Below are 8276 nucleotides of genomic sequence, written 5' to 3' on the forward strand. Positions count from 1 at the left end.
CCGACGCGGATTCTTAGGAAAACAACGCTTGCGCTGTGTTGTTTACAGTGCCCCTGCTCCAGGAAATCACTGTTAACGGCATTGCTATTCATGTACGTTCTTGTTGCTGCTGTTGTCCGCTGAACTGGCGAGTGAACTGCTGCGATGTGGACCGGTTGTCCGCCGTTAAAATGCGAGCTACGCGACTCGGCAGAGACCTCTTGGGACCACTCGTTGTCGACGTGGACGGCAATTGATCCTAGGGACGTCTACTTCATGAGACCCAGGGTACTACTCGTACATTCGCGACAGTGCGCTCCTTGGAAACCCAATTTCAGGACGACTTCGGCATGTGGAGTGTCGCATAGTTCTGAAGCCAATGATTTGACTGCCGTCAAATGTTCAAGTCTCTGGGTTGTCTGTTACAGTGCGCTGCTGTAATTGAGACAGCCAGTACAAAGTATGATAGTACTATGAACTAATGCCACATCCAACTAAAACATTCCTCGAAGCAAGAAAGATAGAACAGCAGTACTCGAGAATTCAGCTGCTCATCTGTGGTTCCGCGAGTGCATAATGCAGCATTAATGCCGTATGCCTGGCACAGTCCGACATAAGACTCCTATAACCTGAGCTGCACAGTCCGCCATGTTTTCTCCAAAGTGTAGGATATTCATACAGGTTTACATACGAAATACGATGCGAATGGAGATTTATAATTAAATGTACCGAAGTATTCGTCGTAAATATGGGTTTTATACAACTGCGTTCCTTCCCCAATTCAAAAACTGTACCGAAGCAGTTCGACTCAAAATTTTTCGATTCCTGACAAGTTTTCGCAATTGACAAAGTGGAAACAAATATTTATTGTGATTTGTTGATTCGTCGTTATCCTGAACATACATACGCAAACTGAATATTACTTAACCCTATATCTTACATAGGCAACGGCCTTGCTGCAGTGAATACACCAGTTCCCGTCAGATCACCGAAGTTAAGCGCTGACGGGCGTGGTCGGCACTTGGATGGGTGACCATCTGGGCCGCCATGCGCTGTTGCCATTTTTTCGGGGTGCACTCAGCCTTGCGATGCCAATTGAGGAGCTACTCGACCGAATAGTAGCGGCTCCGGTCAAAGAAAACCATCGTTACGACCGGGAGAGCGGTGTGCTGACCACACGCCCCTCCTATCCGCATCCTTATCTGAGGATGACACGGCGGTCGGATGGTCGCGGTCGACCACTTGTGGCCTGAAGGGGGAGTGCTATTTCTTACATAGTTACGGTAGAACAAAAGATAAGATATTTTTATAACGAATTAGTCACTGTGGGGGAACCTGCCCAAGTAACATAGCATTCAAACAACAAAGTTTTGACCGCAAGTCAACAGGCATCAAATTTTCTGTCTTATTTTTGTGTTCATGATAAGGACATTTAATGACAACGTGAATTCCAGATGCACAAAAATTTAGTGTTGGTGTTTGGTAATATTTTTAAGTATCTCTCAAGTTCCGAGTCTTCATTCCCAGAGGCGTGTAATAGTACACTTCAAATTTTCTGTTATATGAAAGGAACATTCTGAATATCTCTATACACATTAATTACCGTTTGATACAGTTCATACATGCAATGTGAAATGTTTTATAAGAAATATTGCAGAAAGTTACATAAATAAGTTAATCACCCACACGGTAAGCAATGCCGAATCCTCATAGTTGGGGAAAACATGGTGGACAATTCAGTCTATTATATAGGGGCTCTAGTCCGGCATGTGATGTCAGTCTGCAGCTTGTGCGGGCAGCTAGTCCTCTCCGTAATGAAATATCCCTCTGCAAAGCAATGCAGATGTATGGCAGAGTGGATTTATCACGGTACCACATGTGAAGGTTTCTTTCTATTCCATTTTCATAGAGGCAATTAATGCACGCGCTGCAGTTAGTCTGCTCTTGTATGCAGCTGTAGTTAATTCCTAGATCCTGGATCTTGAAACTTTCTTTTCCATTCCCCATCCAAATTGTTACTGTCAACTATTTCTATGAATCCAACCGTGTCTGCATCACCTGCATAATGTCTAAGGTTACTATCAATATTGACTATCACCTCATTAATAAACATCTTCAACAGTAAGCGTCCCGACACACTTCCCTGAGACATTCGTGCTTTTACTCGTACATCTGTGAGTGATTCTCAGCTCGGTATAACGTTCTGCGTCCTCGCTACCAAGCTGCAGCAGTCTCATATTTCGTTTATCACCCCATACGATCGCACTTTCTTTGATAAGCGTTGTTGTGGTACCGAGTCGATAGATTTCCGAAAGTCACGAAATTCTGCATGCACCCGTTTGTCGTTACCCGTGGCTTTCAACATGTCATTCGAGAAAACCGCGAGTTGGACTTCGCATGGCCGCGTGTTTTAGCAACCGCACTGACTCACATGGAGGAACTCATTCTGTTGGAGATGCCTCATTGCGTTAAGCTCACATCCGACGCCTGATCAAAAGTATGGGACATCTATTAGTAGATGTTGACACTGAGTGGGTCCACCCTTCGCCTTAATGACAGCTTCATCTCTATCAGTGAGGTGTCTGAATTCCTGTGGAGGAATGGAAGTCCATTCATCCTCAAGAGCCGAAACCGTAGAAGGTAGTGATCTTGGACGCTGGGGTCTAGAGCGAAGTCGACGTTTAACTCATCCCAAAGGTGTTCCATTTGGTTCAGGTCGGGACTCTGTGCAAGCCAATCCATTTTAGGAGTGTAATTGGCCACAAACCGTTGCCTCACACATGCTGACCATTGTCTCACAGATGCATTGTCATGCTGTTACAATCCACTGTACACGATGTTGTAAAATGCGTTTATAACCTGCCACGTTTAGCGTATGGTGCGCAGATCCTAAACCCGAAAAACTACCCAATAGCCTAACATCACTTCGACCGTACTTCACTGGTGGCAACGTTCTCCAGCCACTCGCCAGTCCCAGATAGCTCCATCGGATTAACACAGACCATAGTATGATTCATTACTCCAAGTCACTTGTTTCCAGTCATTCACTGTCCACTATTTACTTCACCTCAAGGTCGTTTAGCGTTGACGACAAAAATGTTTGGCTTACTATGAACTGCGCGAACATTGTACCCATTTCTTTATAAATATCTATGCAAATTCATTGTGCTAGGTCGACTGTTCCTGGCACATTGAAACTCACCATGATTCCTTCCGCTTATTTCATACATTTTTTTTACAGCCACCGTCCGCAATGCTTGGACGGTCACTGTCCTCCAGTACATGAGGACCTCCTGGTCTTTGTTCAGCTGCCTTTGTTCCTTCGCGATTATCGCTTCACAATGACATCGGCACTAGTCGACTTGGGTAACTTTACAAGGGCTGAAAGGTCTCTCATGAATTTGTTACTCAGATGATATCAAAATACACTACTGGCCATTAAAGTTGCTACACCACGAAGATGACGTGCTACTGACGCGTAATTTAACCGACAGGAAGAAGATGCTGTGATATGCAAATGATTAGCGTTTCAGAGCATTCACACAAGGTTGGCGCCGGTGGCGACACCCATAACGTGCTCACACGAGGAAAGTTTCCAACCGATTTCCCATACACAAACAGCAGTTGACCGGCGTTACCTGGTGAAACGTTGTTGTGATGCCTCGTGTAAGGAGGAGAAATGCGTACCATCACGTTTCCGACTTTGATAAAGGTCGGATTGTAGCCTATTGCGATTGCGGTTTAGCGTATCGCGACATTGCTGCTCGCGTTGATCGAAATCCAATGACTGTTAGCAGAATATGGAATCGGTGGGTTCAGGAGGGTAATACGGAACGCCGTGCTGGATCCCAACGGCCTCGTATCACTAGCAGTCGATATGACAGGCATCTTATCCGCATGGCTGTAACGGATCGTGCAGCCACGTCTCGATCCCTGAGTCAACAGATGGGGACGTTTGCAAGACAATAACCATCTGCACGAACAGTTGGACGACGTTTGCAGCAGCATGGACTATCAGCTCGGGGACCATGGCTGCGGTTACCCGTGACCCTGAATCACAGACAGGAGCACCTGCGATGGTGTACTCAATGACGAACCTGGGTGCACGAATGGCAAAACGTCATTTTTTCGGATAAATCCAGGTTGTGTTTACAGCATCATGATCGTTACACGTCTCGGTCACCTCTTGTTCGCATTGACGGCACTTTGAACAGTGAACGTTACAATTCAGATGTGTTACGACGCGTGGCTCTACGCTTCATTCGATTCCTGCGAAACCCTACATTTCAGCAGGATAATGCACGACCGCATGTTGCAGGTCCTGTACGGGCCTTTCTGGATACAGAAAATGTCCGACTGCTGCCCTGGCTAGCACATTCTCCAGGTCTCTCACCAATTGAAAATGTCTGGTCAATGGTGGCTGAGCAACTGGCTCGTCACAATACGCCAGTCACTACTCTTGATGAACTGTGGTATCGTGTTGAAGCTGCATGGGCAGCTGTCCCTGTATACGCCATCCAAGCTCTGTTTGATTCAATGCCCAGGCGTATCAAGGCCGTTATTACGGCTAGAGATGGTTGCTCTGGGTACTGATTTCTCAGGATCTATTCACCCAAATTGCGTGAAAATGTATTCACATGTCAGTTCTAGTATAATATACACTCCTGGAAATTGAAATAAGAACACCGTGAATTCATTGTCCCAGGAAGGGGAAACTTTATTGACACATTCCTGGGGTCAGATACATCACATGATCACACTGACAAAACCACAGGCACATAGACACAGGCAACAGAGCATGCACAATGTCGGCACTAGTACAGTGTATATCCACCTTTCGCAGCAATGCAGGCTGCTGTTCTCCCATGGAGACGATCGTAGAGATGCTGGATGTAGTCCTGTGGAACGGCTTGCCATGCCATTTCCACCTGGCGCCTCAGTTGGACCAGCGTTCGTGCTGGACGTGCAGACCGCGTGAGACGACGCTTCATCCAGTCCCAAACATGCTCAATGGGGGACAGATCCGGAGATCTTGCTGGCCAGGGTAGTTGACTTACACCTTCTAGAGCACGTTGGGTGGCACGGGATACATGCGGACGTGCATTGTCCTGTTGGAACAGGAAGTTCCCTTGCCAGTCTAGGAATGGTAGAACGATGGGTTCGATGACGGTTTGGATGTACCGTGCACTATTCAGTGTCCCCTCGACGATCACCAGTGGTGTACGGCCAGTGTAGGAGATCGCTCCCCACACCATGATGCCGGGTGTTGGCCCTGTGTGCCTCGGTCGTATGCAGTCCTGATTGTGGCGCTCACCTGCACGGCGCCAAACACGCATACGACCATCATTGGCACCAAGGCAGAAGCGACTCTCATCGCTGAAGACGACACGTCTCCATTCGTCCCTCCATTCACGCCTGTCGCGACACCACTGGAGGCGGGCTGCACGATGTTGGGGCGTGAGCGGAAGACGGCCTAACGGTGTGCGGGACCGTAGCCCAGCTTCATGGAGACGGTTGCGAATGGTCCTCGCCGATACCCCAGGAGCAACAGTGTCCCTAATTTGCTGGGAAGTGGCGGTGCGGTCCCCTACGGCACTGCGTAGGATCCTACGGTCTTGGCGTGCATCCGTGCGTCGCTGCGGTCCGGTCCCAGGTCGACGGGCACGTGCACCTTCCGCCGACCACTGGCGACAACATCGATGTACTGTGGAGACCTCACGCCCCACGTGTTGAGCAATTCGGCGGTACGTCCACCCGGCCTCCCGCATGCCCACTATACGCCCTCGCTCAAGGTCCGTCAACTGCACATACGGTTCACGTCCACGCTGTCGCGGCATGCTACCAGTGTTAAAGACTGCGATGGAGCTCCGTATGCCACGGCAAACTGGCTGACACTGACGGCGGCGGTGCACAAATGCTGCGCAGCTAATGCCATTCGACGGCCAACACCACGGTTCCTTGTGTGTCCGCTGTGCCGTGCGTGTGATCATTGCTTGTACAGCCCTCTCGCAGTGTCCGGAGCAAGTATGGTGGGTCTGACACACCGGTGTCAATGTGTTCTTTTTTCCATTTCCAGGAGTGTATTTGTCCAATGAGTACCCGTTTATCATCTGCATTTCTTCTTGGTGTAGCAATTTTAATGGCCAGTAGTGTACTAGTCCACGACCGAGCGAGGTGGCGCAGTGGCTAGCACACTGGACTCGCATTCGGGAGGATTACGGTTCAATCCCGCGTCCGGCCATCTTGATTTAGGTTTTCCGTGATTTCCCTAAATTGCTCCAGGTAAATGCTAGGATCGTTCCTTTGAAATGGCACGGTCGACTTTCTTCCCCATCCTTCCCTAATCCGATGAGACCGATGACCTTGCTGTCTGGTCTCCTCCCCCACAACAACCCAACTAGTCCACGTTCGTCACTTTTTTATATACTGACAACACGGTATATTGCAGTTAAGAGAGGGGGTTAACTCAGCTGAACATCCTATACAGGGTGTTACAAAAAGGTACGGCTAAACTTTCAGGAAACATTCGTCACACACAAAGAAAGAAAATATGTTATGTGGACATGTGTCCGGAAATGCTTACTTTCCATGTTAGAGCTCATTTTATTACTTCTCTTCAAATCACATTAATCATGGAATGGAAACACACAGCAACCGAACGTACCAGCGTGACTTCAAACACTTTGTTACAGGAGATGTTCAAAATGTCCTCCGTTAGCGAAGATACATGCATCCACCCTCCGTCGCATGGAATCCCTGATGCGCTGATGCAGCCCTGGAGAATGGCGTATTGTATATCACAGCCGTCCACAAAACGAGCACGAAGAGTCTCTACATTTGGTACCGGGGTTGCGTAGACAAGAGCTTTCAAATGCCCCCATAAATGAAAGTCAAGAGAGTTGAGGTCAGGAGAGCGTGGAGGCCATGGAATTGGTCCGCCTCTACCAATCCGTCGGTCACCGAATCTGTTGTTGAGAAGCGTACGAACACTTCGACTGAAATGTGCAGGAGCTTCATCGTGCATGAACCACATGTTGTGTCGTACTTGTAAAGGCACATGTTCTAGCAGCACAGGTAGAGTATCCCGTATGAAATCATGATAACGTGCTCCATTGAGCGTAGGTGGAAGAACATGGGGCCCAATCAAGACATCACCAACAATGCCTGCCCAAACGTTCACAGAAAATCTGTGTTGATGACGTGATTGCAAAATTGCGTGCGGATTCTCGTCAGCCCACACATGTTGATTGTGAAAATTTACAATTTGATCACGTTGGAATGAAGCCTCATCCGTAAAGAGAACATTTCCACTGAAATGAGGATTGACACATTGTTGGATGAACTGTTCGCAGAAGTGTACCCGTGGAGGCCAATTTGTACATGGTACGGAAACAACTGGTTCTCCCGTAGCACTCTCCATATAGCGACGTGGCCAACGTTACCTTGTACAGCAGCAACTCCTCTGGCGCTGACATTAAGGTTATCGTCAACTGCACGAAGAATTGCCTCGTCCATTGCAGATGTCCTCGTCGTTCTAGGTCTTCCCCGGTCGCTAGTCATAGGCTGGAATGTTCCGTGCTCCATAAGACGCCGATCAATTGCTTCGAACTTCTTCCTGTCGGGACACCTTCGTTCTGGAAATCTGTCTCGATACAAACGTACCGCGCCACGGCTATTGCCCCGTGCTAATCCACACATCAAATGGGCATCTGCCAACTCCGCATTTGTAAACATTGCACTGACTGCAAAACCACGTTCGTGATGAACACTAACCTGTTGATGCTACGTACTGATGTGCTTGATGCTAGTACTATAGAGCAATGAGTCGTATGTCAACACAAGCACCGAAGTCAATATTACCTTCCTTCAATTGGGCCAACTGGCGGTGAATCGAAGAAGTACAGTACATACTGACGAAACTAAAAGAGCTCTAACATGAAAATTAAGCGTTTCCGGACACATGTCCACATAACATCCTTTCTTTATTTGTGTGTGAGGAATGTTTCCTGAAAGTTTGGCCGTATCTTTTTGTAACACCCTGTGTATAATCTGACAGTGTTTCCATTGAGCTTGGGGCCTTGTTCAGTTTTAGCGATTCCAGATGTTGCTGAACACTACTGATATTAATATCTATATTGCACATATTTGCAGTGATGTCAGAATTAAATTGGAACAGTACTCTTGGATCCTCCTTTATAAAGTAAAATTTGACACTGGAGTTAACCATTTAAGCTTTTGGTTTAAATATCTCAGTATTGGCTGACCTTGACCACTGACAATGTAAAATACAAAAATGT

At 47.6% G+C, this 8276-nt stretch overlaps 1 pseudogene; it reads left to right on the top strand.

Moving 5' to 3' along the window:
- The first annotated feature begins 922 nt into the window (after nucleotides 1-922).
- LOC126459546 (5S ribosomal RNA) lies at nucleotides 923-1040 on the top strand (annotated as a pseudogene).
- The last annotated feature ends 7236 nt before the right edge of the window (nucleotides 1041-8276 follow it).

This window comes from Schistocerca serialis, chromosome 2 (genome assembly GCF_023864345.2).
Source record: "Schistocerca serialis cubense isolate TAMUIC-IGC-003099 chromosome 2, iqSchSeri2.2, whole genome shotgun sequence".
Classification (NCBI taxonomy): Eukaryota; Metazoa; Arthropoda; class Insecta; order Orthoptera; family Acrididae; genus Schistocerca; species Schistocerca serialis.